The sequence below is a fragment of the Micropterus dolomieu genome, linkage group LG11 (assembly GCF_021292245.1).
Source record: "Micropterus dolomieu isolate WLL.071019.BEF.003 ecotype Adirondacks linkage group LG11, ASM2129224v1, whole genome shotgun sequence".
NCBI lineage: Eukaryota > Metazoa > Chordata > Actinopteri > Centrarchiformes > Centrarchidae > Micropterus > Micropterus dolomieu.
In genome coordinates, this window is record NC_060160.1 from 24,758,158 (window position 1) to 24,764,597 (window position 6,440).

General features: G+C 37.9%; 1 long non-coding RNA gene across 1 annotated transcript in view; it reads left to right on the top strand.

Moving 5' to 3' along the window:
* The window catches only part of LOC123979557, a 19,167-nt gene extending 13,867 nt beyond the window's left edge, over positions 1 to 5,300 (top strand). Inside the window, exons 2-3 of the long non-coding RNA XR_006827253.1 lie at positions 2,623 to 2,708; positions 5,113 to 5,300. This is a non-coding gene — a long non-coding RNA (uncharacterized LOC123979557). The remainder of the gene's footprint in view (positions 1 to 2,622; positions 2,709 to 5,112) is intronic.
* The last annotated feature ends 1,140 nt before the right edge of the window (positions 5,301 to 6,440 follow it).

Sequence of the window (6,440 nt, forward strand, 5' to 3'; positions counted from 1 at the left end):
GGGGGGGGGGGGGGGGGGGTGGGGTTACCTGATTAAAGCACCATTTATTAATGTTCTGAGGAACAAGCAAACACAACATAGACTTATTATCACCATATAAAGTGGGAAAACAGCAGCAAGCCTATTAACACAACAAGCAGGCACAGGAATTTGCATACATTTAAAAAATACATTTTTTTCTGTCTACCTGAGTTCAATATTTACTCTGCTTTTAGTTCTGTTTTGGTCTCTATCACCCCTTGACAAAAAAATACCTGGCTGGCTGACTATGTTCACCACCTAGTTGCTTTGTTTTCTGCTGTCTAGTGCTGGGAATGAGTACAGTCAGTTGTCAGAACTTTATTGTGGAAAATAATTGCCTGCTGTAGCTGGAAACAAGGTTGGTGAAAGAGGTTCAAGTGAATCAAAACAGTAAAGTTTTGACTGAACCAGCCTATAAAACCAAACCAGCGGTCGGTTGGTCTCTCTCTCTTTGGTTTTGTCACTATGAGCAACCCCCTTCAAATTACACATGGGCATTTGATTATTTTGTAATATAAAAACATGTATTAGTGCAGCATTAAGCTTAGGGGAAAATTGAGGTCATGGGTAAAAGAAAAAGAAAATGTTGATGGTTGGTAGTAAACTATAAATGCAACAATTTCTTACTTTGAAAGCGCACACACAAAGAGGTGCTGAACAGTGTGAGCTTCAATGGAAATCCATCAAAAGTAAAACACATCAAACAACCCTTCTTCAGTACAGCACTCTGCTTTATTTACCAAATGGTTTCCACTATCATGCCATTATCAGGGTGTTGCCAGAGGCTGTTTCGGATTTTTCTATGTACAACACAGAGATCTTTCATCGACAGAAAAATGTACAGTCATCTTTTTCTTTAAACATACTATTTATATCTGTATCCTTAATTCATATAAAAACCTTTTAAACAGATATCTATAACCGCAAATTCAGAGTATAACATTACAGTTACAGTTACTTTTTACACAAGTTCCTAACAAACACACCTTTTCATTTTCACCCATCAAGAGGAAAAAGGTTGAATGTCAATTTCTCAATACAAGTAAATCATTTCTGGATTCTTTCAACCTAATTATTCAGATTACGTATTTCAAAAGACAATGTATTTAAACCATAACACACATGAATAAACCTCGCTAAAGTCAGAATTCATCTACATTTGAACTTAATACATTCATTGAAGGTCTACACTTCCAAGTGTTTCTGAACTGAAATCCTGTGAATGGAGAACAAACATCATCCAGTAGACTCAATTGAAATAGTCTAATTCCTCATTTAACCCTCTTGGGCTTAAAGTATCCAGTTTAGAAATCCAGAATGCATCATTCTTAAGGAGAAACTTCTCCAAATCCCCCTTTTCTTTGACAAACATACCTTCTCATATCCCATTAATTCCCAGACAATATTTTATAGAAGAGACTGGATGATTGATTTCCATAAAATGTGCTGTAACTGGATACATCTCTTTATTTTTATACATTTTTACATCTTATGTCTACTCTTCTGATATATTTTTTTCCTGTATGTGGGCGGCTGAACCAACTTTATCTAGTTGTGTTGTTACATACATGTGTTGTGCATTTATAGCTTCCATCAGGAATCATCAATTTATAAAGAGTTTTGTTTTTGTTTTGGGGAGACATATTCACAAACCAGCCCCTTACATTATTTCCTCTTAGATAGAATAGAACAGGTTTTTTTTTTATGAATTCATCTTTTTGTAATATGTGGCAATGTTTTTGGAGATGCCTTCTGAGACTTTGATATTTAGTAATGAACAAAAGGGGTTCAGCATCCACACTATGTTACCTTTGAAACAATTCCTCCCTTTGTTTTCTATCAAATCAAGTAAACCATAAATGAGCCGTGGCCTCCTGTGTCAGATGCATCCACCTCAACCTCCCCTTTAAGATATTTTGCAGCGTTAATAACAGTGTCATACTACTGTTGTTCCTGACAGACAGGAGTCACAATTCACATTGGACCTCCTTTAGTTAGGTAAACCCACAGCATAAATGTAGGTAATATTAGGCAATTTAGAAAGTGACATTTTTTCTTGTGAGGAAAGTCTGCTTTTATTACATATTCATATACAGTACAGTTATTCCACCGTCTATGATGTCCATTATTTATTAGCATTCATTAGCTCATCCCTAAAGAAATAAACCAGAAGACTAAGAATGTAAGGATATGATCACTGCCATAAAATCTGTAGCCACTATATAATAAATCACTGTGAATTAAATATGGCTGTAGAGTTGAGATAATTACCAAGGAAAGCCCACCATCATTTTAAGTCACAGAATAAGCTTTACCAAGATGGCGAGATTTATCTCCTGCCAATAATGACACATTCTACATTCACAACTAAGCATGTATCCTGTTGTACAATTCTTGTGTTAAACGAGGGAATTTCAGCAAAACACATACAGCGGATGTCAAAACTAACAAGGGCTGCAATTGCCCCTGTGAGGGCGTTTAGACATGTTGAATGTGACAACGGGTGAGAAAACATAACACTTACTAATTGGAGACGTGCAGTTGTAGCACTGCTGTCCCTCTCCATTCATCCATTTTCTCCACCTGCTTATTCCTGTTCAGGGTCATTGAGAGGTCCAGAGTCTATCCTCAGCACACACTGAGCAAAAGGCAGGGAATACACCATGGATGGAAAACACCCGTGACAGGTCGGTCGTTTTCACACAGGGCTAACAAACAGGCAAACAAATTTCCCCTAAGGTTATTTAGAGTATAGTTCACCTATACTGCATGTGTCAGGATTGTTTGAGAAAACTGGAGCACATATAGAAGCTCTGACAAAAAAAAGACTATGGCAAAAGTGGGGTTGTTGTCCTGAATGGAGCAAAAAATGATTAGAGGAAAGAAATACTTGAAAATGACCGTGATTGGAGCAATTACTCTCGTGCTGTCTCCTTCTCCCTTTTTATCTAGCCTCTTTGCCTCCCTCTCACTCTCTTTGTGGCCTCATTTTCTGCCTTTCCTCCCCCCTCCCCAGCCTTTTCCCCCTCATAAACACAATCCCTGGCGATTAAAACGCCCAACCTTTGACGACATTTAAGCTGCAGATCAATACATAATTACCGGCAATTTAATTACCCGTTCACACTGTGGATACATTTTTCTTTAAAAAAAAAAAAAAAGCAAACAATAACCATGCTTTATGTGTAGCGGCTGGAGAGGAAAACTCTAAGTCAATTATGATCACATTAGCCTAGTCATGCAGGTGGGGACATGATGATGGCTCAGCAGGCTGCACTACCAGCCTCTTGCTATGTTGTGAGACCATTATTTAGCAGTGCTGTGGTTTTTATTTACAGCACACAGTCATTCTGTTCATAAAATACAATTTGTAAATCCAACTGAATCCAGCAAAATGCATGTTTCACAATATGACAGTCCTTTGTACAAAAGATTAGAGAGAATTCGTCAGACGAGGTGTAGAGTGAGGCTTAAGTCCCAAACAGTCCCGCTTTTGTTACATTCATGCAGGAGGTTTTGCTTTTTACTCCCACAAATAAAATACTAATGCAGACTAAAACATTTGTAATCACGTTGGTTCAAAGGGAAGGGTTAAATTGTGAAAAAGTGTGAAAAAAAAGGATTCTGTTTATTGTTGTTTCATTTCCTCATTATTTCTGATGTTACACTACTCCAGAATCAATCCAATCCAATAAGTAATTTATAATACCTAAATAAAATGATCAACAAATCCTTGTTAACCTGACACGAATATCAATTTTCTTTCCTCCAACCTTCAGCTGCTTTTGGGAATGACTTTGTCTGGGCCCTGAAATTGGTTTATGATGGTGTGATGATGAGGAAGGTCTTTGGGGACGGAGGATGTGGCTTTTAAACTGAGCACCGATTTTACCTTGTGCTACTTTTTCCATTTATGTGTTAACACACTAACCAAACAGAGGAGAAGGAACTGTTTTCAATGAAACATTCAACCTCTGTAGGCTTTAACGTGGCTGTATAAGGTCTAGTACTGTAGCTGTTTGGACTTCATCAAGTCATTACAAAGACTTCCAAAACCAAGGTTTATGGCTAAAAAGCATCTAAAGATACAACCATTTGTTAAACATTCAATTGCTATACTGTATTCCGGGTATCATATAGAAACACATTAAAGGGGTCAGTTTCATACTACACTGCCAAAATTAGGGGACTTAGGGGATAAGAAAGCAGCAGAGGCAAAGACAACCTCACTTTTAGTCTCTAGCATGTCCAACACTGGATCCTCAACCTCCCATAATGCAACTTGATAACATTTGTATGTACCCTAATGGCCTGGTAAATACCCACATCTATCAAACTCCACATCCACAGGTTTTAACACAGACTTTTTGTTTATATACATTTGTACAGTGTGTTTCAAGTCCATGCTACATGCTAACTGACTACAGTATTTACTATATCCTAATATTAGTATATTGTATATAATAGCACACTGTTTTTACAATTAGTATACAAGATACCAACATACTTTACTGTTTTATACAGACAGGAAATGGCACAATGCATTATCAGGCATGAGACAGCATTGGTATAACGATGCTAATTTAAGAGACAATGTTGTTTGATGTTTTTGTAAAGATCATAAAGATATTGCTGGAATTGTCTCACCTACAATTCGGATTTTATATATTTTTTACAGCTGTGAGTTACACCACCATGTCCTTTTTGCATTACATTTTACAGCAAAAGTGTACATTGAAAAACACTTTTTTTAGGATAGCAAACTGACTTTTATAAGTCTTTTCTATACCTTTCTAATTTTGTCACTTGTCAGCATGAACATACAAATCCTCAAATCCTGCTTAGAATTACAATTTAGTACTGACACAGCAGCTGTCTCCCAACATCAGGGGTTATTTTCATTCTATGAAACCTGTGAAAACATTTTACGACTTCTTTCTGTCTGTTACAGAGTAAGATGTGCTCTACTAAATTGACTTTAAAATGTTAAAAGTTCCCCGCTTGATATTTTAACTAAAATACTGTTCAATACTGTTGTGCCTCTGACACAGTCTCTATACACTCCTGAGTGTGCATTTGTTTACCTTTCAGCATCCGCGTCCTACTCTCCTGCTGGTCAGACCTGCTCTGAAGGACCCCAAGCGTAAAAAGACAGTGTCCACCAGACAAACATCAGACAGATGACTGAAGAATGTGGCTAAAGTGCACCCAGCCAGTGTGATGGAAAGAACAGAGAGAATAATACAGATTCCCAGGTACTGCCAAACAAAGTTTGACGTGTGAACCCATGTGACATTGTGTCAAGGTCAAGCTCAGACTTTGACTTGGTGCATTACTCTTGTTAGCTGAGACAGAAACAAACACAGGCATTTGTTCCAAATTGGCGTGGGTGGAAAGTCTGCATACAGTGATAAGTAAATATTATTGAAAGCAGTTTCAATAATGTTTGCAGCCATATTGGTTTTCACACAGACAAACATCCCAGTTGTCATGTTTTAATTACTTGTAGTCAAAGTTGTACTGTGATGGAAAAATATGAAGAATGATGATTGAAAAAGAGTAGAAAAAGAAGCCATCTACAATGTCCACATTACATTTCTGTTAACTGTACAGATCATTGCAGGGTCACCTGGGTGTTTAAAGTGCATCAACTGAATTGATTTAATAAGGAGGTGTCATTCTTTATTACTATAATAATTCCCACAATCATGTCAGTCATTCGTGGAATCGATTTCTCACTGCCTTTGTCTTTGCCGCTGAGATTTGTATCTTGTCAAAGCATTCCCAACAGGGCCGCAGCGTGGATCTGGGAAGTGAATTAATGAGGGCTCAAGCCCGATAGCTACGCAGCTGAATCTTATAATCCCTGGAACACAGAGAATAACATATCAATAACATAATGCAACAAAGCCGCTGTTGTGTGAACCTCACACACACACACACACACACACTGTGGCTTTGTTCCTACCGACAGGTCTCTGCTTTTCCACCAAATAACACTGCTTCAAAAGAGAAAGCATGCAAAATCCATACTTACAACGTGCCATGCAAAAAGAATGTTTAAGGCTATGACATTTTGTGAAGCATCATTCCAGCCTGGAAACCAAAACCAGGAAAAGTTTGACACTGTGACTGGCTTAATACTAATCTGGTCACCAATTTTACCAGATAAAAATAGCTCTCTGTGTAAAAATGTGTACATCACATATTGCAGACCCACCGAGGATGTTGAATTTGTTTACCATCATTACCAGATTTGTCTATGCCACCAAAATAGTGGTATAGACAAATCTGTTGTGCTGTATCTGCTGTGCGCTCCACACACACAGACACACACAGACACACACTATCTTGTTATATGGGGCCTGCTAGTGGAACTAACAGTCAGCTTCCCGCTAGACGGAAATCATCTCCGACTG